Genomic DNA, 24,669 nt, shown 5'->3' with positions numbered 1-24,669 from the left:
GATAAGTTCCTTGGGGGGTCTAGTTTACAAAATGGTGTCATTTGTGGGGGGTTTCCACTGTTTAGGTACATTAGGGGCTCTCCAAAGGCAACATGACACCCGCAGACCATTCCATCAAAGTCTGCATTCCAAAACGTCACTACTTCCCTTCCGAGCCCTGACGTGTGCCCATACAGTAGTTTTCTCCCACATATGGGGTAGCAGCGTACTCAGGACAAATTGGAAAACAACTTTTGGGGTCCAATTTCTCCTGGTACCCTTGGGAAAATAAAAAAATGGTGACTAAAAGATCATGTTTGTGGAAAAAATACGAATTTTTTATTTTCACGCCCGGGCGTTGTAAACTTCTGTGAAGCACTGGGGGGGTCAAAGTGCTCACCACACATCTAGATAAGTTCCTTGGGGGGTCTAGTTTACAAAATGGTGTCATTTGTGGGGGGTTTCCACTGTTTAGGTACATTAGGGGCTCTCCAAAGGCAATATCACACCCGCAGACCATTCCATCAAAGTCTGCATTCCAAAACGTCACTACTTCCCTTCCGAGCCCCGACGTGTGCCCATACAGTAGTTTTCTCCCACATATGGGGTATCAGCATACTCAGGACAAATTGGACAACAACTTTTGGGGTCCAATTTCTCCTGGTACCCTTGGGAAAATAAAAAAATGGTGACTAAAAGATCATGTTTGTGGAAAAAATACGAATTTTTTATTTTCACGCCCGGGCGTTGTAAACTTCTGTGAAGCACTGGGGGGATCAAAGTGCTCACCACACATCTAGATAAGTTCCTTAGGGGGTCTAGTTTCCAAAATGGTGTCATTTGTGGGGGGTTCCACTGTTTTGGTACATCAGGAGTTTTCCAAACGCGACATGGTGTCCGATCTCAATTCCAGCCAAAAACGTCAAATGGCGCTGCTTCCCTTCCGAGCTCTGCCATGCCCCCAAATAGTGGTTTACCCCCACATGTGGGGTATCAGCCTACTCAGGACAAATTGCACAATAACTTTTAGGGTCCTGTTACCCTTGGAAAAATAAGAATTGAGGGTGAAAAGATCATTTTTGTGGAAAAAATATGATTTTTTAATTGTATGGCTTTATGTTATAAACTTCTGTGAAGCCCATGGGGGTTCAAAGTTCTCACCACACATCTAGATAAGTTCCTTAGGGTGTCTAGTTTCCAAAATGGTGTCATTTGTGGGGGGTTTCCACTGTTTTGGTACATCAGGGGTTTTCCAAACGCGACATGGTGTCCGATCTCAATTCCAGCCAAAAACGTCAAATGGCGCTGCTTCCCTTCCGAGCTCTGCCATGCGCCCAAATAGTGGTTTACCCCCACATGTGGGGTATCAGCGTACTCAGGACAAATTGCACAATAACTTTTAGGGTCCTGTTACCCTTGGAAAAATAAGAATTGAGGGTGAAAAGATCATTTTTGTTTAAAAAATATGATTTTTTAATTGTATGGCTTTATGTTATAAACTTCTGTGAAGCCCATGGGGGTTCAAAGTTCTCACCACACATCTAGATAAGTTCCTTAGGGGGTCTAGTTTCCAAAATGGTGTCATTTGTGGGGGGTTTCCACTGTTTTGGTACATCAGGGGTTTTCCAAACGCGACATGGTGTCCGATCTCAATTCCAGCCAAAAACGTCAAATGGCGCTGCTTCCCTTCCGAGCTCTGCCATGCGCCCAAATAGTGGTTTACCCCCACATGTGGGGTATCAGCGTACTCAGGACAAATTGCACAATAACTTTTAGGGTCCTGTTACCCTTGGGAAAATAAAAATTGGGGTGAAAAGATCATTTTTGTGGAAAAAATATGATTTTTTAATTGTACCGCTGTACGTTATAAACTTCTGTAAAGCCCTTGTGGGTTCAAAGTTCTCACCACATATCTAGATAAGTTCCTTGGGGGGTCTAGTTTCCAAAATGGGGTCACTTGTAGGGGGTTTCCACTGTTTAGGTACATCAGGGACTCTCCAAACGTGACATGGCGTCCAATCTGAATTCCAGCCAATTTTGCATTGAAAAAGTCAAACGGCGCTCCTTCCATTCTGAGCTCTGCCATGCGCCGAAACAGTCGTTCCCCCCCACATATCAGGTATCTGCGTACTCAGGACAAATTGCACAATAACTTTTGCAGTTCAATTTCTCCTGTTACCCTTGGTAAAATAAAAAAAATTGAACCTGAAGTATTTTTTTTATGAAAAAAAGTTAGATGTTCATTTTTTTTTAAATATTCAAAAAAATTCCTGTGACGCACCTAAAGGGTTAATAAACTTCTTGAATGTGGTTTTGAGCACCTTAAGGGGTGCAGTTTTTAGAATGGTGTCACTTTTGTGTATTTTCTATCATATAGACCCCTCAAAGTGGCTTCAAATGTGATGTGGTCCTAAAAATAAAATGGTGTTGTAAAAATGAGAAATCGCTGGTCAACTTTTAACCCTTATAACTTCCTAACAAAAAAAAATTTTGGTTCCAAAATTGTGCTGATGTAAAGTAAACATGTGGGAAATGTTAGTTATCAAGTTTTTTGTGTGCCTTATCTCTGTGATTTAAGGGCATAAAAATTCAAAGTTGGAAAATTGCGAAATTTTCAAAATTTTCGCCAAATTTCCGTTTTTCTCACAAATAAACGCAAGTTATTTGAATGAAATTTTACCACTAACATGAAGTACAATATGTCACGAGAAAACAATGTCAGAATCACCGGGATCCATGGAAGCGTTCGAGAGTTATGACCTCATAAAGGTACAGTGGTCAGAATTGTAAAAATTGGCCCGGTCATGAACGTGCAAACCACCCTTGGGGGTGAAGGGGTTAAACCTTCTTTCCTCCAGACGTAGAGGATGCCCCCTTGTCCCCGTCACAGGTCTAAGAGTAAAATGATCATTAGAAAGGTCTTGGTATTGTCCCCGCATATATTTATACATTGTAATAAGATCACCCCTAAGCTTTCGATTCTCCAAACTAAATAACCCCAAGTGTAATAACCTGTCTTGGTATTGCAGACCCCGTAGTTCCCTAATAACCTTGGTCGCTCTTCTCTGCACCCGCTCCAGTTCAGCTATGTCTTTCTTATACACCGGAGACCAGAACTGTACACAGTATTCTAAGTGTGGTCGCACTAGTGACTTATATAGAGGTAAAATTATGTTCTCCTCATGAGCATCTATGCCTCTTTTAATGCATCCCATTATTTTATTTGCCATTGCAGCAGCTGCCTGACACTGGCCGCTAAATGTGAGTTTGTCGTCCACCCATACACCCAGGTCTTTTTCAGTGACTGTTTTGCCCAGTGTTTTACAATTAAGCACATAATTATACATCTTTTTCGTTCTACCCAAGTGCATGACCTTACATTTATCCCCATTAAAGCTCATTTGCCATTTATCAGCCCAAGCTTCTAGTTTACATAAATCCTCCTGTAATATAAAATTGTCCTCCTCTGTACTGATTACCCTGCAGAGTTTAGTGTCCTCTGCAAATATTGAAATTCTACTCTCTATGCCCCCTACAAGGTCATTAATAAATATGTTAAAAAGAAGCGGGCCCAAAACTGACCCCTGTGGTACCCCACTGCTAACCGTGACCCAGTCCGAGTGTGCTCCATTAATTACCACCCTTTGTTTCCTATCCCTGAGCCAGCTCTTAACCCACCTACAAATATTTTCCCCTATCCCCATTGTTCTCATTTTATGTATCAACCTTTTGTGTGGCACCGTATCAAAAGCTTTTGAAAAGTCCATGTACACCACGTCCACTGCATTCCCTTGGTCCAGTCCGGAACTTACCTCTTCATAAAAGCTTATCAGATTAGTCTGACAGGAACGGTCCCTTGTAAACCCATGTTGATATTGGGTCATAAGGTTATTCTTCTCCAGATACTCCAGTATAGTATCTCTTAGAAAACCCTCCAGTATTTTACCCACAGTTGAGGTTAAACTTACTGGCCTATAATTTCCAAGTTCAGTTTTTGTCCCCTTTTTGAATATTGGCACCACATTTGCTATACGCCAGTCCTGTGGTACAGACCCTGTTATTATGGAATCTTTAAAGATTAAAAATAATGGTCTATCTATGACTGTGTTTAATTCCTGCAGTACTCGGGAGTGTATCCCATCCGGGCCCGGGGATTTGTCAATTTTAGTGATTTTTAGACGCCGCCGTAGTTCCTGCTGGGTTAAGCAGGTGACATTTAACGGAGATTTTTTATCCCTGATCATGTTATCCGTCATGGGATTTTCTTGTGTAAATACTGATGAAAAAAAGTCATTTAGCATATTGGCTTTTTCCTCATCCTCATCCACCATTTCACCCAGACTATTTTTAAGGGGACCAACACTATCATTTTTTAGTTTCTTACTATTTATGTAGTTAAAGAATATTTTGGGATTATTTTTACTTTCTCTGGCAATGAGTCTCTCTGTCTCAATCTTTGCTGTCTTGATTTGCTTTTTACAGAATTTATTTAATCTTCTGTATTTAGTTAATGCCTCATCACTACCTACTTGCTTTAATTCTCTAAATGCTTTATTTTTATCTCTTATTGCACCCCTTACAGCTCTATTTAGCCATAGTGGTTTCCTCCTATTTCTAGCATGTTTATTCCGATATGGTATATATTGTGCACAGGTCCTATTCAGGATGCTAATAAACGTGTCCCATTATCATTGTGTATTTTTATGTCTCAGGATATCGTCCCAGTTAATTGCACCAAGATCATCTCTCATCCGTTGGAAATTTGCCTTCCTGAAGTTTAGTGTCCTTGTAACCCCTCTACTACACATCTTATTAAAGGATTCATGAAAACTTATTAATTTGTGATCACTATTACCCAAGTGACCCTCAACCCTTACATTTGATATGCGGTCTGGCCTGTTGGATAATATTAGGTCTAGCAGTGCCCCCCTCTTGTTGGGTCCTGAACCAGTTGTGAAAGGTAATTGTCTCTCAAAGTAGTTAAAAACCTATTACCTGGCACTATCGCATAGAGGCTGTGTCTGCCGCCATGCTGCATTCAGCAGCACTTACCGGCTTCTGCAGTAGCGACGCCGCACGCATGGTAGGTCTAGACGGACACCATCCCCTGTCTTGGACCCGTGTCCTGTGACCAGATACCGTGCAATTTCGCTGAGACCTGTGAGTCTAACAGGCTCGGTGTTAATGTTACAGCGCCTCTGTGAGTTAACAGAGCCCGCTCTGCGCACGTCGGGTGACGTTGAACCTGTGCGCATTATACTGCCATATAGCGCGTCTGCCATTAATTAGCAGTGGTTTTAACACCTACTGCACAGTGGACCCCGAGTGGCGAACGCACTTTATTATTTATTTAGTGCGTTCCGCTGTTCCTAACACAAATTCCTTGCAGATGTTGTCCTTGGTGGGATTTGAACCCAGGAGCCCAACGCTGCAAAGCTGCAGTGACAACCACTGAGCCACTGTAGGGTTTTTCAAATGCCTGGCATCAGCAGATGTGGCAAAAAGAATTGTGTTGGTTGGAGTTCAAAATGTCTGAAGTTTTTGCTCCGGTGAAAGATTAGCCACTCTCAAACGTATCTTGCACCCTCTCTTCAAAGAAATAAACTTGGTTTAGGTGACCATGCATGGTTCTGATGACAAGATCTCATTCAGACATTAGTCATTTATTTTCAAATGCAAAATATGGAACAATTTTCATCAATATTTGGTCCATGTCTATTTTCTGTGTTTTATCGGTAGTTTTCTTGAATGAAAAAAAAATTGCAAAGCTCCTTCTGCCCATTGCAGTGTTAAAAATGCACAGCACACACATTTTCACAGATGACCTCCGAGTGCTGTTTGACTTTTTCACAAACCCATAGATTTGTATTGGAGAGTTTAATCCGAAAAAAAATCAGAAATGTCTCTGCATTTTGAGATGGACTAGTTGGTCTGCCAAAAGATGGCAACATGTGAACAGCCACGTAAACTTCAATGGGCACATGTTCTATCTGTGATAAATGTAAATAGAACTCGTTCTTAAAAAAACGATGTTTGAACGCGCCCCTAGGCCTCATTCAGAAGTCTATTTTTATCAGGTAGGTCAAAAAACATTCTGATCTTTATGTGTGCTGGATTATATTTTCATCAGTATTTGGTCAATGTGTCAGTCTCCCCATCAGTGAGTAATCAGGGATTTTCTAATATACTTTAAAATAAAATCTAAAGTTTCTTTATGGGCGATTTTGATCCATGATTGGGGAACAATAACTTACAAGCCTCTGTAACTTTTTTGCAGAAACATGTCTCAAAGAAACACGGTCAGCACCATAGACTATAACAAGTACAAGTTCTGTCTGTGAAAAACAGATGTCTCAACGAGGCCTTAGAGAAAATTCAGTGAGTTTGAAGAACAAGATGATAATCCTCATGATCAGTTTAATGGACGCTTTATTTGTTTTGAGTAAAAAAAACAAAACAATAAATTATTTTTTTCTCAGTTATTTTTATTTTTGACAGTAAATGCTTTACAATAATCCATTAAGCCACTAACTTCCAAAAAATGTTAGCGCTAATGATTGCATAAAAAATCATACCCAAGATGTTGACAAGTTGGAGATGCTTGGAGCATATTTAGTACAGGTAATTAATTCCACTTGTTGACATTTTTTAAAGATATCTAGAAATTTCTCTGGCATTTAGTAAATGATTAGGAATGTTTCAGGGGCCGTCATTAATGTACTCTCAATTTATTTCAAAATAGTGTCTTAATTGAACAACTCTTCATAGCGCTCTCCAAACAACTGTTCTACAAGCGGGATAATGACCTGTATTTACCCAGCGCATTTAAAACCGCGCATTCAATTATAAAGCAGAGACATTCATTATGTCACTTTTAAGCTGGGATTCAGGCAGTGCATTTGTGTGCTCTGGCTTTACTGGGAGGCCCAGTCCAGGGAAGAGTGAGGGTGTTCCATGAGAGAAAAGACCATTGTTGTTATTTCTGCTCAATTATAGCTGAATTTGATTAGGGCCAAGTAATTCCAAGTGATCTTGTTTCTGCTGACAGTGATGGCCAGAATAAAGCCCATGACCTTAGGTAATCAACAGTCACGTATCCTCACAAGATCTCCTTCTCTACTCCCCTCTTATCTCCTCTTCCCACAATCGCATACAAGATTTCTCTCGCGCATCACCCCTACTCTGGAACTCTCTACCACATCATATCAGACTCTCACCTACCATCGAAACCTTCAAAAAGAGCCTGAAGACCCACCTCTTCCGACAAGCCTATAACCTGCAGTAACCACCGATCGACCAAACCGCTGCACGACCAGCTCTACCCTCGCCTACTGTATTACCACCCATCCCTTGAAGATTGTGAGCCCTCGCGGGCAGGGTCCTCTCTCCTCCTGTACCAGTTATGACTTGTATTGTTTAAGATTATTGTACTTGTTTTTATGTATACCCCTCCTCACATGTAAAGCGCCATGGAATAAATGGCGCTATAACAATAAATAATAATAATAATAATAATCTGAAAGAGATGCCTTAGTTTTAGAGATTTCTGCCTTTGAATATGATATTATTATGAGCATGCATGTCTTAACCCTTTGATTTACTGTATCTAGTAGAGATGAGCAAATTTGATGAATTTCAGTTTGCTACAGTAGATTATGCTCACCTTGCTCCTCACCTTTCCTAGCACCACAGCTCCCCGCCTGCTCCTCCACTGGCTAGCTTCATCCCTCCGATTCCAGTCTTCACTTCCATATTCAGTCTTTTTTACTCTTTTCTCTTTGGCTCCTCTAGGTCTCACATGACATCATGAAGATGCCTCACCGAAAGACGTCATGATGATATTTACGGCTTTTTTAGCACCTGAAGCAACAAAGAGTGAAGGCAGAAGGAAAGATAGTGGTCGGTTTCATAAGGTGAGATCAAAAACCCCACAATAAAAGTGCATGTTACTTGGTTAATGCTCTATGTGCACTTTTTGTCAATCCCTAGGTTATTAAACATAACCTATGGACTGATATGGAGCTGATTTTTTCGCAGAAGGATGCCATGTTTCGCTAACTCTGAACAACCTCTTTAAAGAATAAATCAGGACAAAACCATAAAATGAATAATTTGTCCATGTAAGGCAGAAATTCTAATCATAAAAAATATTTCCTCATGCTGATCAGATTATCGTGTTTCCTCATGACATAGAATACTACACAGAATGGTGTCATGATCTCACCGACCTCAGACTGCTCGCACTTTTTTGAATTTTATGATTTAGAAGAGAATTATTATAAATACACGATTCTTATACACCATCACTATATGGAGAAGAAGCCAAAAGATCTCTATGTTACATTACCTTTTCGTTTGAATTCAACCCTAAAGGGGTTCTCCAGCATATTTTATTGATACTGCCGGACCTAATGATGGATGATTGGTGGGGGTATTAGGTGGCGGACCGCCACTGATTTGATAATGAGTATCTGTTCTGTAGATACCACGTCAATATTAGATACATAGAAATCCCCTTTAGCAAATTTAGAAGTTATGAATTTAGTAGATTTATTTAATAGAATCCCCAAGTGGATTTAGAATCACACCAGGAAATATTTTTTTTCAAAAACCTCTTTATCAGATGGCCACTCCTAACAATTTCACAAAATCGTGACTGTGCCCTTATGTCTCTTATGCCCAAAAACTCATAAAAAATGTACTTTCTTTTTGTCTTTTATCTTTTTTTCATCTGAGATAAACAGCCCCAGAAATCTTCCACCCTTAATATTAATAGCATGCCCATTTAGTCAAGCCACATGTGTATGTGAATTATCTATATGGCCTTAATAACAGCACCAGATTATTTCAGCGTCAATGTAAAAAATGCATATATGATCCTCAGTATAAAGTATTTAAAGGACGCTTACACAGTATAGATTCATGCCAAACACAAGAAAACACTTGAGGTTGGGAGCATGGCTGGAGAACAGCTTGCCTACTGGTCATTTAAGGATTCAGTTATAGGGTCAGCAGGAGGTAAAGATACCATGTGGTTAATCCCCTGTAGGAGTTCTGCACTAGCTGATAACCCCCTCCTGGCTTTTTACAAATGACATTGGGTTCCTGCTCCTTGTGTACAGATGCACCTGTTGCCCCTTTTGTGAGTCTTATGTTCCATTGTACATAAAGCCTAATTAAATATACTGTAACATGCAAGGTTTTAGAGATAACTCTCAATTTTGGGTTTAGAGACAAAAGTGAACAAGGGTTCACTTATATTGTCATCGATAAAGAAAGAAAAATCCCACCACCTCTGTCCTGTAAAACAGATTAAATTAAGGGACATGTTCACCCACTTCATTCCAAACCATTACTTAATGTGCCTATTGTTTATAAACCTGAAGGAAAAGGATAGGTGGCTGATCTGCAGCAAAAGAAATGAAAAAAATTCAAGCAAGCTAGTGAAGAATCATGCAGTTTTAATTCTCTATGTTTTTCAAAGTTGTATAGACTTCTTCAAGAGCACCACAATGATAGAATGATACATACAGATACAATGCTGGGACCCTTTACACCAGTTTACAAAAGCATTGTATTAGTATGTACTATCATTGTGGTGCTCCTGAAGAAGTCTGGAGGGGGTATTTGTATCTTTAGCTCTTCCCTGACTACAAGACCATGGCCAAGAGGACTTAAATAATGCACTGAGTTGCCTAAGAAGAAGAAAGGAAGAAGAAGGGACATAAATCAAATCCACTAGATAGGTAACAACTTATTTAGGTTGGAATACACCTTTACAGGTTGGATTTCAAATGAAAAAACCATAGCTACTTTCTTCTGAAAATAGTACCACAATTGTATGTAGACTATGTGTGGTACTGAAGTTTAGCCCCATTCAAGTGTATGGAGATGAGCTGAACATAATACACAGAGCACATGGAGAAGAATGGCACCATTTATGGATTAAAGAAACTAGCTTATTCTTTCATGCACCCAGCCAGTTTTTTAATCTGATGTGATATAATGGGCCAATCAAGATCAGAATCTCCAGATGTTCTTTTTTTCCCAGGTGATTCACTCAAATCTTCTACCAGATTTAATTTGTTTCAAATAAAACTAATTTTTTTCTCAATTAAAAGAGCCCTGACTGCCATGAAATTACATTTTTTTTTAATCTCTAAGGTCTCTTTAGTCACTAAAGCATAATAAATGGAGGAAATGGAGAGGTTAAAAAATAATAAAATATTTTATACTCACCTAACCTACTGTAGGTCCTTCCCTGACTTACATCACAGGTTCCCAGCCTTCTATGCCAGTCTTTGTTTCTTCTAGCTCTTAGTCACTGGTGCTAAGGCCAGTCAATGGCCTCTTGCTGTTCATTGGGAGGCCATCAAAGATCATATATTGCGTCTCCACTCCACCCAATCAAATCATAGATTGTTAGAGTTGGAAGGGACCTCAAGGGTCATCGTGTTCAACCTCCTGCTCAGTGTAGAGCAGGATTCACTAGACCATCTCAGAAAGATGTCTGTCTAACCTATGTTTGAAGACTCCAAGACTCCATTAAAGGAGAACTCGCCACCTTTTGTGGTAGCCTGTTCTACTCATTGCTCACCCTCACAATCACTTGCTTTTCTGCAAGTTGTTTGGGAGTAGACCCAGTTCACGATGTGCACCAGCCCCTACATGACAGCTTGTGGCCATTCACTGGCATCAATGTCAAAGTAGAAGTACTGGAACAATTGAAGACCAGCGTCGAAAGCCAAGGACCTGTGATGGAGGGGATGTAGGACAGGTGATGGCTTCAGAAAGGTGAGAATAATGTATTTTAATATTTTAAACCCATTCAAGCCTCCAAAAGAATCCAGCAAAATGGCAACCACACAAGAGCAATTTGTATTAGAATCAGAAAATTTAAAGGATTTGTAATGAACTTGATTTTTTGAGGATTGATTCACTCATTTATATTTCAGTTATATCTAAATGTAGCTGTCAATAACTTCTACGGGAATTTTCATCCTACAGACCCCTGAATGACAAATGTGCCAAATCACATCCTTTGCCTCCATATAACTGTATGTCTAAGCAGACATACACCAGGGGAAGAGTCTTGAGGAGATCATTTGCATATTCCCAGTGCCTTCTGGGATAAGTGAAGAGTCTCCGCGAGCTCAACGATCACTGGGTTTTGGCCGTTGCAGCTGAAAAGAGGAAATCGGAGAAACCAGGGGAAGAGTCTTGAGGAGATCATTTGCATATTCCCAGTGCCTTCTGGGATAAGTGAAGAGTCTCCGCGAGCTCAACGATCACTGGGTTTTGGCCGTTGCAGCTGAAAAGAGGAAATCGGAGAAACCAGGGGAAGAGTCTTGAGGAGATCATTTGCATATTCCCAGTGCCTTCTGGGATAAGTGAAGAGTCTCCGCGAGCTCAACGATCACTGGGTTTTGGCCGTTGCAGCTGAAAAGAGGAAATCGGAGAAACCAGGGGAAGAGTCTTGAGGAGATCATTTGCATATTCCCAGTGCCTTCTGGGATAAGTGAAGAGTCTCCGCGAGCTCAACGATCACTGGGTTTTGGCCGTTGCAGCTGAAAAGAGGAAATCGGAGAAACCAGGGGAAGAGTCTTGAGGAGATCATTTGCATATTCCCAGTGCCTTCTGGGATAAGTGAAGAGTCTCCGCGAGCTCAACGATCACTGGGTTTTGGCCGTTGCAGCTGAAAAGAGGAAATCGGAGAAACCAGGGGAAGAGTCTTGAGGAGATCATTTGCATATTCCCAGTGCCTTCTGGGATAAGTGAAGAGTCTCCGCGAGCTCAACGATCACTGGGTTTTGGCCGTTGCAGCTGAAAAGAGGAAATCGGAGAAACCAGGGGAAGAGTCTTGAGGAGATCATTTGCATATTCCCAGTGCCTTCTGGGATAAGTGAAGAGTCTCCGCGAGCTCAACGATCACTGGGTTTTGGCCGTTGCAGCTGAAAAGAGGAAATCGGAGAAACCAGGGGAAGAGTCTTGAGGAGATCATTTGCATATTCCCAGTGCCTTCTGGGATAAGTGAAGAGTCTCCGCGAGCTCAACGATCACTGGGTTTTGGCCGTTGCAGCTGAAAAGAGGAAATCGGAGAAACCAGGGGAAGAGTCTTGAGGAGATCATTTGCATATTCCCAGTGCCTTCTGGGATAAGTGAAGAGTCTCCGCGAGCTCAACGATCACTGGGTTTTGGCCGTTGCAGCTGAAAAGAGGAAATCGGAGAAACCAGGGGAAGAGTCTTGAGGAGATCATTTGCATATTCCCAGTGCCTTCTGGGATAAGTGAAGAGTCTCCGCGAGCTCAACGATCACTGGGTTTTGGCCGTTGCAGCTGAAAAGAGGAAATCGGAGAAACCAGGGGAAGAGTCTTGAGGAGATCATTTGCATATTCCCAGTGCCTTCTGGGATAAGTGAAGAGTCTCCGCGAGCTCAACGATCACTGGGTTTTGGCCGTTGCAGCTGAAAAGAGGAAATCGGAGAAACCAGGGGAAGAGTCTTGAGGAGATCATTTGCATATTCCCAGTGCCTTCTGGGATAAGTGAAGAGTCTCCGCGAGCTCAACGATCACTGGGTTTTGGCCGTTGCAGCTGAAAAGAGGAAATCGGAGAAACCAGGGGAAGAGTCTTGAGGAGATCATTTGCATATTCCCAGTGCCTTCTGGGATAAGTGAAGAGTCTCCGCGAGCTCAACGATCACTGGGTTTTGGCCGTTGCAGCTGAAAAGAGGAAATCGGAGAAACCAGGGGAAGAGTCTTGAGGAGATCATTTGCATATTCCCAGTGCCTTCTGGGATAAGTGAAGAGTCTCCGCGAGCTCAACGATCACTGGGTTTTGGCCGTTGCAGCTGAAAAGAGGAAATCGGAGAAACCAGGGGAAGAGTCTTGAGGAGATCATTTGCATATTCCCAGTGCCTTCTGGGATAAGTGAAGAGTCTCCGCGAGCTCAACGATCACTGGGTTTTGGCCGTTGCAGCTGAAAAGAGGAAATCGGAGAAACCAGGGGAAGAGTCTTGAGGAGATCATTTGCATATTCCCAGTGCCTTCTGGGATAAGTGAAGAGTCTCCGCGAGCTCAACGATCACTGGGTTTTGGCCGTTGCAGCTGAAAAGAGGAAATCGGAGAAACCAGGGGAAGAGTCTTGAGGAGATCATTTGCATATTCCCAGTGCCTTCTGGGATAAGTGAAGAGTCTCCGCGAGCTCAACGATCACTGGGTTTTGGCCGTTGCAGCTGAAAAGAGGAAATCGGAGAAACCAGGGGAAGAGTCTTGAGGAGATCATTTGCATATTCCCAGTGCCTTCTGGGATAAGTGAAGAGTCTCCGCGAGCTCAACGATCACTGGGTTTTGGCCGTTGCAGCTGAAAAGAGGAAATCGGAGAAACCAGGGGAAGAGTCTTGAGGAGATCATTTGCATATTCCCAGTGCCTTCTGGGATAAGTGAAGAGTCTCCGCGAGCTCAACGATCACTGGGTTTTGGCCGTTGCAGCTGAAAAGAGGAAATCGGAGAAACCAGGGGAAGAGTCTTGAGGAGATCATTTGCATATTCCCAGTGCCTTCTGGGATAAGTGAAGAGTCTCCGCGAGCTCAACGATCACTGGGTTTTGGCCGTTGCAGCTGAAAAGAGGAAATCGGAGAAACCAGGGGAAGAGTCTTGAGGAGATCATTTGCATATTCCCAGTGCCTTCTGGGATAAGTGAAGAGTCTCCGCGAGCTCAACGATCACTGGGTTTTGGCCGTTGCAGCTGAAAAGAGGAAATCGGAGAAACCAGGGGAAGAGTCTTGAGGAGATCATTTGCATATTCCCAGTGCCTTCTGGGATAAGTGAAGAGTCTCCGCGAGCTCAACGATCACTGGGTTTTGGCCGTTGCAGCTGAAAAGAGGAAATCGGAGAAACCAGGGGAAGAGTCTTGAGGAGATCATTTGCATATTCCCAGTGCCTTCTGGGATAAGTGAAGAGTCTCCGCGAGCTCAACGATCACTGGGTTTTGGCCGTTGCAGCTGAAAAGAGGAAATCGGAGAAACCAGGGGAAGAGTCTTGAGGAGATCATTTGCATATTCCCAGTGCCTTCTGGGATAAGTGAAGAGTCTCCGCGAGCTCAACGATCACTGGGTTTTGGCCGTTGCAGCTGAAAAGAGGAAATCGGAGAAACCAGGGGAAGAGTCTTGAGGAGATCATTTGCATATTCCCAGTGCCTTCTGGGATAAGTGAAGAGTCTCCGCGAGCTCAACGATCACTGGGTTTTGGCCGTTGCAGCTGAAAAGAGGAAATCGGAGAAACCAGGGGAAGAGTCTTGAGGAGATCATTTGCATATTCCCAGTGCCTTCTGGGATAAGTGAAGAGTCTCCGCGAGCTCAACGATCACTGGGTTTTGGCCGTTGCAGCTGAAAAGAGGAAATCGGAGAAACCAGGGGAAGAGTCTTGAGGAGATCATTTGCATATTCCCAGTGCCTTCTGGGATAAGTGAAGAGTCTCCGCGAGCTCAACGATCACTGGGTTTTGGCCGTTGCAGCTGAAAAGAGGAAATCGGAGAAACCAGGGGAAGAGTCTTGAGGAGATCATTTGCATATTCCCAGTGCCTTCTGGGATAAGTGAAGAGTCTCCGCGAGCTCAACGATCACTGGGTTTTGGCCGTTGCAGCTGAAAAGAGGAAATCGGAGAAACCAGGGGAAGAGTCTTGAGGAGATCATTTGCATATTCCCAGTGCCTTCTGGGATAAGTGAAGAGTCTCCGCGAGCTCAACGATCACTGGGTTTTGGCCGTTGCAGCTGAAAAGAGGAAATCGGAGAAACCAGGGGAAGAGTCTTGAGGAGATCATTTGCATATTCCCAGTGCCTTCTGGGATAAGTGAAGAGTCTCCGCGAGCTCAACGATCACTGGGTTTTGGCCGTTGCAGCTGAAAAGAGGAAATCGGAGAAACCAGGGGAAGAGTCTTGAGGAGATCATTTGCATATTCCCAGTGCCTTCTGGGATAAGTGAAGAGTCTCCGCGAGCTCAACGATCACTGGGTTTTGGCCGTTGCAGCTGAAAAGAGGAAATCGGAGAAACCAGGGGAAGAGTCTTGAGGAGATCATTTGCATATTCCCAGTGCCTTCTGGGATAAGTGAAGAGTCTCCGCGAGCTCAACGATCACTGGGTTTTGGCCGTTGCAGCTGAAAAGAGGAAATCGGAGAAACCAGGGGAAGAGTCTTGAGGAGATCATTTGCATATTCCCAGTGCCTTCTGGGATAAGTGAAGAGTCTCCGCGAGCTCAACGATCACTGGGTTTTGGCCGTTGCAGCTGAAAAGAGGAAATCGGAGAAACCAGGGGAAGAGTCTTGAGGAGATCATTTGCATATTCCCAGTGCCTTCTGGGATAAGTGAAGAGTCTCCGCGAGCTCAACGATCACTGGGTTTTGGCCGTTGCAGCTGAAAAGAGGAAATCGGAGAAACCAGGGGAAGAGTCTTGAGGAGATCATTTGCATATTCCCAGTGCCTTCTGGGATAAGTGAAGAGTCTCCGCGAGCTCAACGATCACTGGGTTTTGGCCGTTGCAGCTGAAAAGAGGAAATCGGAGAAACCAGGGGAAGAGTCTTGAGGAGATCATTTGCATATTCCCAGTGCCTTCTGGGATAAGTGAAGAGTCTCCGCGAGCTCAACGATCACTGGGTTTTGGCCGTTGCAGCTGAAAAGAGGAAATCGGAGAAACCAGGGGAAGAGTCTTGAGGAGATCATTTGCATATTCCCAGTGCCTTCTGGGATAAGTGAAGAGTCTCCGCGAGCTCAACGATCACTGGGTTTTGGCCGTTGCAGCTGAAAAGAGGAAATCGGAGAAACCAGGGGAAGAGTCTTGAGGAGATCATTTGCATATTCCCAGTGCCTTCTGGGATAAGTGAAGAGTCTCCGCGAGCTCAACGATCACTGGGTTTTGGCCGTTGCAGCTGAAAAGAGGAAATCGGAGAAACCAGGGGAAGAGTCTTGAGGAGATCATTTGCATATTCCCAGTGCCTTCTGGGATAAGTGAAGAGTCTCCGCGAGCTCAACGATCACTGGGTTTTGGCCGTTGCAGCTGAAAAGAGGAAATCGGAGAAACCAGGGGAAGAGTCTTGAGGAGATCATTTGCATATTCCCAGTGCCTTCTGGGATAAGTGAAGAGTCTCCGCGAGCTCAACGATCACTGGGTTTTGGCCGTTGCAGCTGAAAAGAGGAAATCGGAGAAACCGCGCGCCTGTCGGCGCGCGAATTTTGGCTCATCTTTCATCTTTTTAAGAAATCTCAAGATGGAAGAGGCCAGGAGCCATTTGGTGAGCTGCAATTCTTGCTACATGTTCACAGATTTACCAGTGGAAAAGCCAAACTTCACATGCCACAAATGCAAGCTTGTGACCCTGTTGGAGGAAAAGTTGCAAAATCTCGAAGAGAGGTTAGCTACGTTGAAGATCATTAAGGAAGGTGAAGAGTTCTTGGACAGAGCAGAATTATCTCTTCATGTTACAGAAAGAGAAGAAATTCGAAGTGCACCTGAAGAAACAGAGGAATGGAGACATGTGACCCAGAGAAGCAGGAGGATCAGGAGGCAGTCAGCACCCATACTGCTCAGAAACCAGTACCAGGCTCTCACGCAGGAAAACGATGAAGAAATACATCAGGATAAGACTTTGCCAACAAACAGCAACCTTGTACGCCTTCAGAGTCCTCCTGGATGGAGAAAGAAAAATGTTGTGAAGAAGAAACGGAGAGTGGTGGTCATGGGGGATTCCCTGTTGAGAGGAACAGAGGCCGCTATCTGCAGACCGGATATAACTTCAAGAGAAATGTGCTGTCTTCCAGGTGCAAAAATTAAAGATGTGTCTGACAGGATATCAGGACTCTTCAGACCTACAGATGACTACCCATTCCTGCTACTACATGTGGGGACAAATGACACCGCAAGAAACGACCTGGAAACCATCTGCAGAGACTTTGAAGACTTAGGCAAGAAAGTGAAAGAACTGGGAGCGCAGGTGGTCTTCTCTTCCATCCTCCCAGTGGATGGCCATGGAACAAGGAGGTGGAATAAGATTCTGCAGGTGAACAACTGGCTACGTCGATGGTGCCGTCAGCAACGATTTGGATTTCTGGATCACGGAGTGAACTACTTATACGATGGACTACTTGCTAGAGATGGGGTGCACCTTACGAAGACTGGAAAGCAGGTATTTGGAAGTCGCCTTGCTACACTTGTAAGGAGAGCTTTAAACTAGAACAACATGGGAAGGGAAGCAAAAGACCAGAAAAAGCCATACACCTGACAAATGCTACTGAGAACTCTGCTATTAGAAGTGGAAAGGAAGAACAAAGACGAAAGAATCTAATTAAAAAAAATATTGGAGAAAGAGAAACCAATCACAAACTAAAATGTTTCTATACTAATGCACAAAGCATGGGCAACAAACAAGGAGAATTGGAACTACTAACACAGGAAAAGAAATATGATGTCATTGGAATCACTGAAACTTGGTGGGACGATACACATGATTGGAATACAAGACTAGAAGGATACAACTTATTTGCAAGAAACAGACTTGATAAACGAGGAGGGGGTGTCGCATTGTATGTTAGAAATGCGTATATCTGCACAGAGATTGAAGCTTCAGAGACTGGGAGTTCTGTGGAAACTGTTTGGGTAAGAATACAAGGACAGAACAATGGAAAGGACACCATTGTAGGCATTTACTACAGGCCGCCTGTGCAAGCTGAAGATATGGATGAACTCTTTATGCATCAAATGGCCAAGTTCTCCAAAAAATATGACATAGTTGTCATGGGAGATTTCAACTATCCAGACATTTGTTGGGAATTTCTCTCAGGTAAAACTAACAGGTCAAGGAAATTCTTATCCTCTCTTGCTGACAACTTTATCTTCCAAAAGGTAAAGGAGAAAACAAGGGGAACTGCTACCTTGGATCTAATCCTTATAAACAGGGAGGAAATGGTTGAGGAGGTAAAAGTGGCTGGGACCCTAGGAGGTAGCGACCATGCTATTTTAGAATTTTGGATAACTAGAGGCGGAAGACCTGTGAAGACTCAGACGTCAAGGTTAGATTTCAGAAAGGCAGATTTTAAGGGATTCAGAAAGAGAATTGGAGGGATCCAATGGCTGGATATCCTTAAAGACAAAAATGTCCAGGAAGGATGGGAAATCTTGAAAAATGAAATTCTCAAAGCACAGTTGTTAACAATTCCGAAAAGAGGGAAGAATAGGAAGCATTTAAGGAAACCAGGATGGATGAACACAGAACTTAAGCACATGCTAAAAAGGAAGCAAAAAATGTTTATAAAATGGAAAGAAGGAGGCATATCTAAAGAAGAATATAATGCTGTCTGCAGAACCTGCAAGGCACAAATCAGATTATCTAAAGCTGAAAATGAATTGAGGCTTGCAAGAGATGTCAAAAGCAATAATAAAGGATTTTGGGGATATGTCAAAAGTAAAAGAAAAGTCAAAGATGCTATAGGATTTTTACAGGATGAAAATGATGAAATGGTAAGACAGGATGTTGAGAAGGCTGAACTTTTAAATTCCTATTTTGCATCTGTTTTCTCTCAGAAAGGAAATGTAACATCAACTATTATTCACTGTCCTATTAAGGGAATAGAAGAATCCAGGATATCTATAAACAGAAAGATAGTGAGGAAACACTTAGCTAACCTAAATGTATTCAAGTCTCCAGGTCCAGATGAATTACACCCCAGAGTACTGAAGGAGATAGCAGAAGAAATTTTTGAACCCCTCTCCATAATCTTTGAAAATTCTTGGAGAACAGGAGAAGTTCCAGAAGACTGGAGAAGAGCAAATGTTGTTCCTATCTTCAAAAAGGGGAAGAAGGTGGACCCAGGCAACTATAGGCCGGTGAGTCTGACTTCTATACCAGGAAAGATCTTTGAACAAATTATTAAACAACATGTATGTCAATACCTGGATAAGAATGAAGTGATTAAACAGAGTCAGCATGGGTTTGTAACTAATAAGTCATGTCAGACTAATTTAATTTCCTTCTATGATGGTATTACTGATTGGGTGGATCAAGGAAATGCTGTAGATATAGTATATCTTGACTTCAGCAAAGCATTTGACAAAGTCTCTCATACAATCCTTATTGAAAAAATGACTAAGTATGGAATGGACAAGGCAACTGTTAGGTGGATTCATAACTGGCTTAGTGATCGGACCCAAAGAGTGGTCGTAAATGGCTGCACATCCAGTTGGAAGAATGTCTCAAGTGGGGTACCACAGGGCTCTGTCCTGGGCCATGTATTGTTCAACATCTTTATCAACGATTTAGATGAAGGAATTGAGGGTAAACTGATTAAATTTGCTGATGACACAAAGCTAGGAGGGATAGCTAATACTAGAGAAGAGAGAGAGAGGATTCAAAAAGATTTAAATAAACTGGAGACGTGGGCAGCAACTAACAGAATGGTTTTTAACAGGGAGAAATGCAAAGTACTACATCTGGGCAATAAAAATGAAAAAAGCATATATAGAATGGGAGGAATAGGGCTAAGTGACAGCACATGTGAAAAAGACTTGGGTATACTAATAGATCACAGACTGAATATGAGTCAACAGTGTGATGCAGCAGCAAAAAAGGCAAATGCAATTCTAGGATGTATTAACAGAAGCATACAGTCTAGATCACGTGAAGTAATTATTTCCCTCTACTCCTCTTTGGTCAGACCTCATCTGGAATATTGTGTCCAATTTTGGGCACCACATTTTAAAAAAGACATCAACAAACTGGAGCAAGTTCAGAAAAGAGCGACCAGAATGGTGACCGGTCTGCAAACCCTGTCTTATGAGGAAAGGTTGCAGGATTTGGGAATGTTTAGTTTGCAAAAGAGAAGACTGAGAGGAGACTTAATAGCTGTCTACAAATATCTAAAGGGCTGTCACATTGTAGAAGGATCAACTTTATTCTCATTTGCACAAGGAAAGACTAGAAGCAATGGGATGAAGCTGAATGGGAGGAGACACAGATTAGATATTAGAAAAAACTTTTTGACAGTTAGAGTGATCAATGAGTGGAACAGGCTGCCACGAGAAGTGGTGAGTTCTCCTTCAATGGAAGTCTTCAAACAGAGGCTGGACAGACATCTAACTGGGATGATTTAGCGAATCCTGCTTTGAGCAGGGGGTTGGACCAGATGGCCCAGGAGGTCCCTTCCAACTCTACGATTCTATGATTCTATGATTCTATGATTCAGACAAACCCATAAGAAGTAGTAATGGAAGCCATATGGTTCTTTTCCTAGATTCCTAGGCGCAGATGCATCTCAGAAATGAGGTGAAATGTACATTGAAAGAACAAAACCTTCAGGTACAACGCATCACTGTAATATTAGGAGCTAATTAAATTCTGGGCTGACTTGGCAAAAGTCACAAGCCCTTAAAACTTTTCTGCACTGACAAGCGCTCCAACCTGCAGTAGGACCTCTCGCTTTTCATATCCCTGCTCAGAGTTTGAACTTTTCCCACACATTACACCTCGGGCATGTAATTATGACAACAATGTATGTTCTTTTCCTTTCCCTGCTTTGATAAATGACTGCTACTTCCATTTTAAGCCACGGATGTTTTTCGCGTTTTTTTCTAATCCGTTTTTAGCTGATGTCTGCATGTCTCGGTAAGCCTCAGCCAGACAGACCTTCAGCCATTCACCCGAGCACATTTCACAGATTTGCCGAGCAGGATGAGCACAGTTCTGCTGAATATATTACATATGGAGAGATTTACCGACACTGCTCCTATTTTTTCTCCATTCTCCTTGCCGACAGTAATTTATATTCGCTGAGGTAACAAAAGGTTACTTTACATACTAAACAATATAGCAATAAATAATATTTTGGAGGCGGAAGGGGCACGATTTATCCAGATAGTGTTGCATCTTTGGCTCTCGTGTGGTAATGGTGCCATTCTGTGGTCAAGGAACCCATAAAGAGGTTTGCTGGATGCAATGTTAAAGCTTTTGAGTAAAACTTCTTTAAAAAACACACTACAAATCTGCATAAGTAGCAATTCCCTAATCATGGTCTTACTGGAAATGACAAAATTTTGTATACAAAACCAAAGGGATTTATGAAATTTCTTGGGTTGACTTCACCTCTTGATTTCAGGCATAGGTGAGGAAAATCGGTGGCTTCATTTATCAAAACTGTTTAAAAGAAAAAACTCATTATAAATCAAAGCAACCAATCGCCGCCCAGCTTTTATTATTGAAATGGTTCTGGTAAAATGAAAGCTGTGCTTTGATTGGTTGCTATGAGCAACAAAAGCACTTTTCTTTAGATTTTTGAAAAAAAAGCCTCAGTACACAGATAAGGGCGATTACACATGTTCGACATGCATAGTCCAAGTATGGACTGCAATGTCCAAACCAGTCACAGGTCACCTGACCCAAACTCAACAGCCTCATATAAGACTACTAGCTGAAGAGCCCGGCTCTGCCCGGGCATAGTAACTGACTGTGGTTAGTTATAACAAATTATAATTATACTCCATCCCATAGTCCCGTGCCCATATACCCATCATACATATCCACCATCCCATAGACCTGTACCCACATACCCATCACACATCCTCCATCCCATAGGCCCGTGCCCATATGCCTATCATACATATCCTCCATCCCATAGTCGAGTGCCCATATGCCCATCACACATCATCCCATAGTCCCATGCCCATATACCCATCATACATATTCTCCATCCCATAGTCCCGTGCCCATATACCCATCATACATATTCGCCATCCCATAGTTGAGTGCCCATATACCCATCATACATATCATACATATGTGTTTGGATCAGGAGACCTGCAGCCAGTCCTGACATACGGATTACGGACTATACTTGGACCATGGATGTCAGAAAGGTGGAGCAGGTGTAACCATTAAGAATTTTCTCCACAGCATTAATGAATATTTCCAGTCAAAAGTAGCTCCAAACCAGACCCTCAGTTTCAGGCCTCACCTGCCATGTTTCAAATCTCTGCATAGAAATCTACAAGCCTATAATTATCATGTGCTACCATGATCCATCACATACCATGTGATATATAGGGATTCGTCCCTAGAAGCACTGCCACGTGCATAAAGGCCATTAACTAATATTATATTTACAGAGGAAATACATGAGCCCCGTTTTCATTCCTAACAAGCCCAAGTTAACATGTCTACCTCAAAAATGCTTGGTATAAGGTCAGGTAGAAATAATATCATTCAATATGGAGGCTAAAATGTGGTGCCTGCTTTGCATTCCCCTCTGCCAAGTATCTTTCAATGGTTTGTGATCCATAAGTGATTGATTTTACTACTATCTTCGGTGGACCGCTGACCAGTTTTTAAGCATCTCAAAGAGTTATTCCCATCTTCATAAGAAACTATTCTTAGGTAGAGCTTGTAAATAGAAGCAATTTTGCATTTTATTGTTTATTAAAATTTTCAGCCATGCTTGAGATACTAACACTTTTCATTTACAGCTCGTTGCCTTGGAGATTGACCACCACTGCTAAAAGGCAGAGCATGGTAGTGCTTACAAGCTCTTTTCCATTGTTTTATATTGAGCTTGTTAGCATTGTTTTGAAGCGCGTCAGGATCATTGGAACATATCTATATGGGACAAACTGCAGCCAAGGTACAGTAATGTGGATTCAAGACATGTTGTCAAATGTTGCTTTTCACATCTCATGTCAATGTTGCAATTTTTTTTTTATCAATAAACCAGAGCCAACCGTTAATAGGTGAGCAATGGAATGGTTGATGATATGGGCTTTCCATGTTATCATAGATTTTACTAAGTTGGTTTAACGTCACCAAAATGGAGAAAAGTCAATGTTATTCTTAACGTTCAAGACAAACCAAATCTTGTCACTGCCACTGTGTACACTTCTCATTGCCTGTAACACCTTGTGAAAGACCCACAGCAGAGCTGTTTATATGGGAAGTTATAGTGCCCATTTGTAAGGGCTGTCGTGTGTGTGTGAACGGGGGACTGTTTTTCATCCCTTATTATGAAGAACAACACTTGTCATTGTGCTGCCATTAGCTTTATTGTTCACACACCACTATCTTTATTGCCTGTGATTTCCTTTTTTCCCTGATAGCTGCAATGACTGATCTCATGATAAAGTTAGTTATTGGGCTCCTTTCCTACTGCATTCTGCGCAGCGTTTATTACCAACCACAGTAAATGTTTTAGCACTACGGTGGATATTATATATAAGGTTTTACACTATTTAACCCATACATTTTATCTGAGCCGATTTCCCCAAAAAATGAAGAATGACTATTTTGTGCTGCCATCCTTTATGAAATCTAATTAAAGGGTAGCTAGACTTTTTCAATTTTATATTCACCTACTTAGTCCTCTCATCCAGATTTATTTTCCCTCTGGGATGACGGTAACACGATGGGGGGAAATTGATGCAAGAACTGATCCCATAGTTACTGACCTCTTCGGTGAGTTGGATCAGAAATCACTACATAATGCATTTTTCAATCCACCTCCATAGTTTTGCAGTACGAACTGGTGAAAAAGTCAGCTGATAACTTGTGACTTTTTGATAAATTTGTCATCAGTTGAAGCACAACATAATCGATCATGATGACTAAGCCTTACATAGTACACAACAGGGTTAGACACAAAGGCTCAAGAGGTAATGGGGCCACCACCAGCTCTAAAGCAGGTGGGATTGTACATTATCATGAGCTATTGGAAAGCAAAGGGTCCATATATTGTTCTGGCACATGGACCTCTTCTGTATGTGTCCGCTACTGGTACACGCACTGATTAGTCTGGATTTTCATTTTTTGTTGCCATCTGGAGTAGTTTTCTTGCATCTTCAATGATCACAACTGATGTGAAAAAGGAATCAGTTGTCATCTGGCTTTTTTTTAACAAGTTTCTACTACAAAACTAGTGAGTGGGATCAAAAAACACAACATTTTCTGCATCCAAAGAATGTGATCAATCCCATAGACATCTAAGGGATTCGTTCTCGCATCTATTCACTGCCATGCCAGAAGGAAAGGGCCAGATAACTGGTTAGATAAAAACTTGGTAATAAAAGTAATGGTAAAATTTATAACCAAAATAAATAAAGCAGAAAGAGACAATAACACAAAGAAGATGATGAACCATCAGAAACATTGGTATATGTATCAGATGGACTCCTGCACCAGAGCATCTCATGCTTCAGTCCATCCATGATATTTCATAGTCTGAGGGAAGGCTCTAACTAGCCAAAAGTGTGTTAAATGAATGAAGAATAGCTTTTTCGTCCAAATACAATGATATATACCACATTCATATCTACCCCATTTGGATCCTTCTGACGGAACCTGAAAACCTATCTCTTCAAGAAAGCGTACAACCTGCAAAGACCACGTGGCCACCTCAACACCACCAGAGCTACTGCAACCTCCGACCTACTGTCTCCATTCCAATCATCCTGTAGGCTGTAAGCCCACAAGAGCAGGGTCATCTCCCCCTGTATCAGTCTATCATTGTTAGTTTGTTTACTGGTGCTATATAAATAATAATAATAATAATAATAATAATAATAACAGTCATTTCTAACTTCTGATCGTATCCATTGATTTGCTCTCAGTGTTTTCTAGCACCTGTGGTCACTGCTACACATGTACCAATAATGTGCAGACTATCACTAGTC

General features: G+C 42.1%; 1 long non-coding RNA gene across 3 annotated transcripts in view; it reads left to right on the top strand.

Annotated features, from left to right (window-relative positions):
- LOC141048140 (uncharacterized) overlaps positions 1 to 24,669 on the top strand; it is a 116,347-nt gene that overhangs the window by 25,418 nt on the left and 66,260 nt on the right. For 2 of the 3 annotated variants that reach the window (XR_012219970.1, XR_012219972.1), the window contains exons 2-3: positions 7,771 to 7,892; positions 22,477 to 22,631. This is a non-coding gene — a long non-coding RNA (uncharacterized lncRNA). Of the gene's footprint in view, positions 1 to 6,259; positions 6,358 to 7,770; positions 7,893 to 22,476; positions 22,632 to 24,669 lie in introns of those variants that run through there. The other variant, XR_012219971.1, reaches the window with a different exon arrangement.

Source organism: Dendrobates tinctorius, unplaced genomic scaffold (assembly GCF_039654945.1).
Source record: "Dendrobates tinctorius isolate UK_male_01 unplaced genomic scaffold, ASM3965494v1 ptg000133l, whole genome shotgun sequence".
Lineage (NCBI taxonomy): Eukaryota > Metazoa > Chordata > Amphibia > Anura > Dendrobatidae > Dendrobates > Dendrobates tinctorius.
Note: the sequence above shows the minus strand (reverse complement) of the source record. Positions and strands in the feature narration are given on the sequence as shown.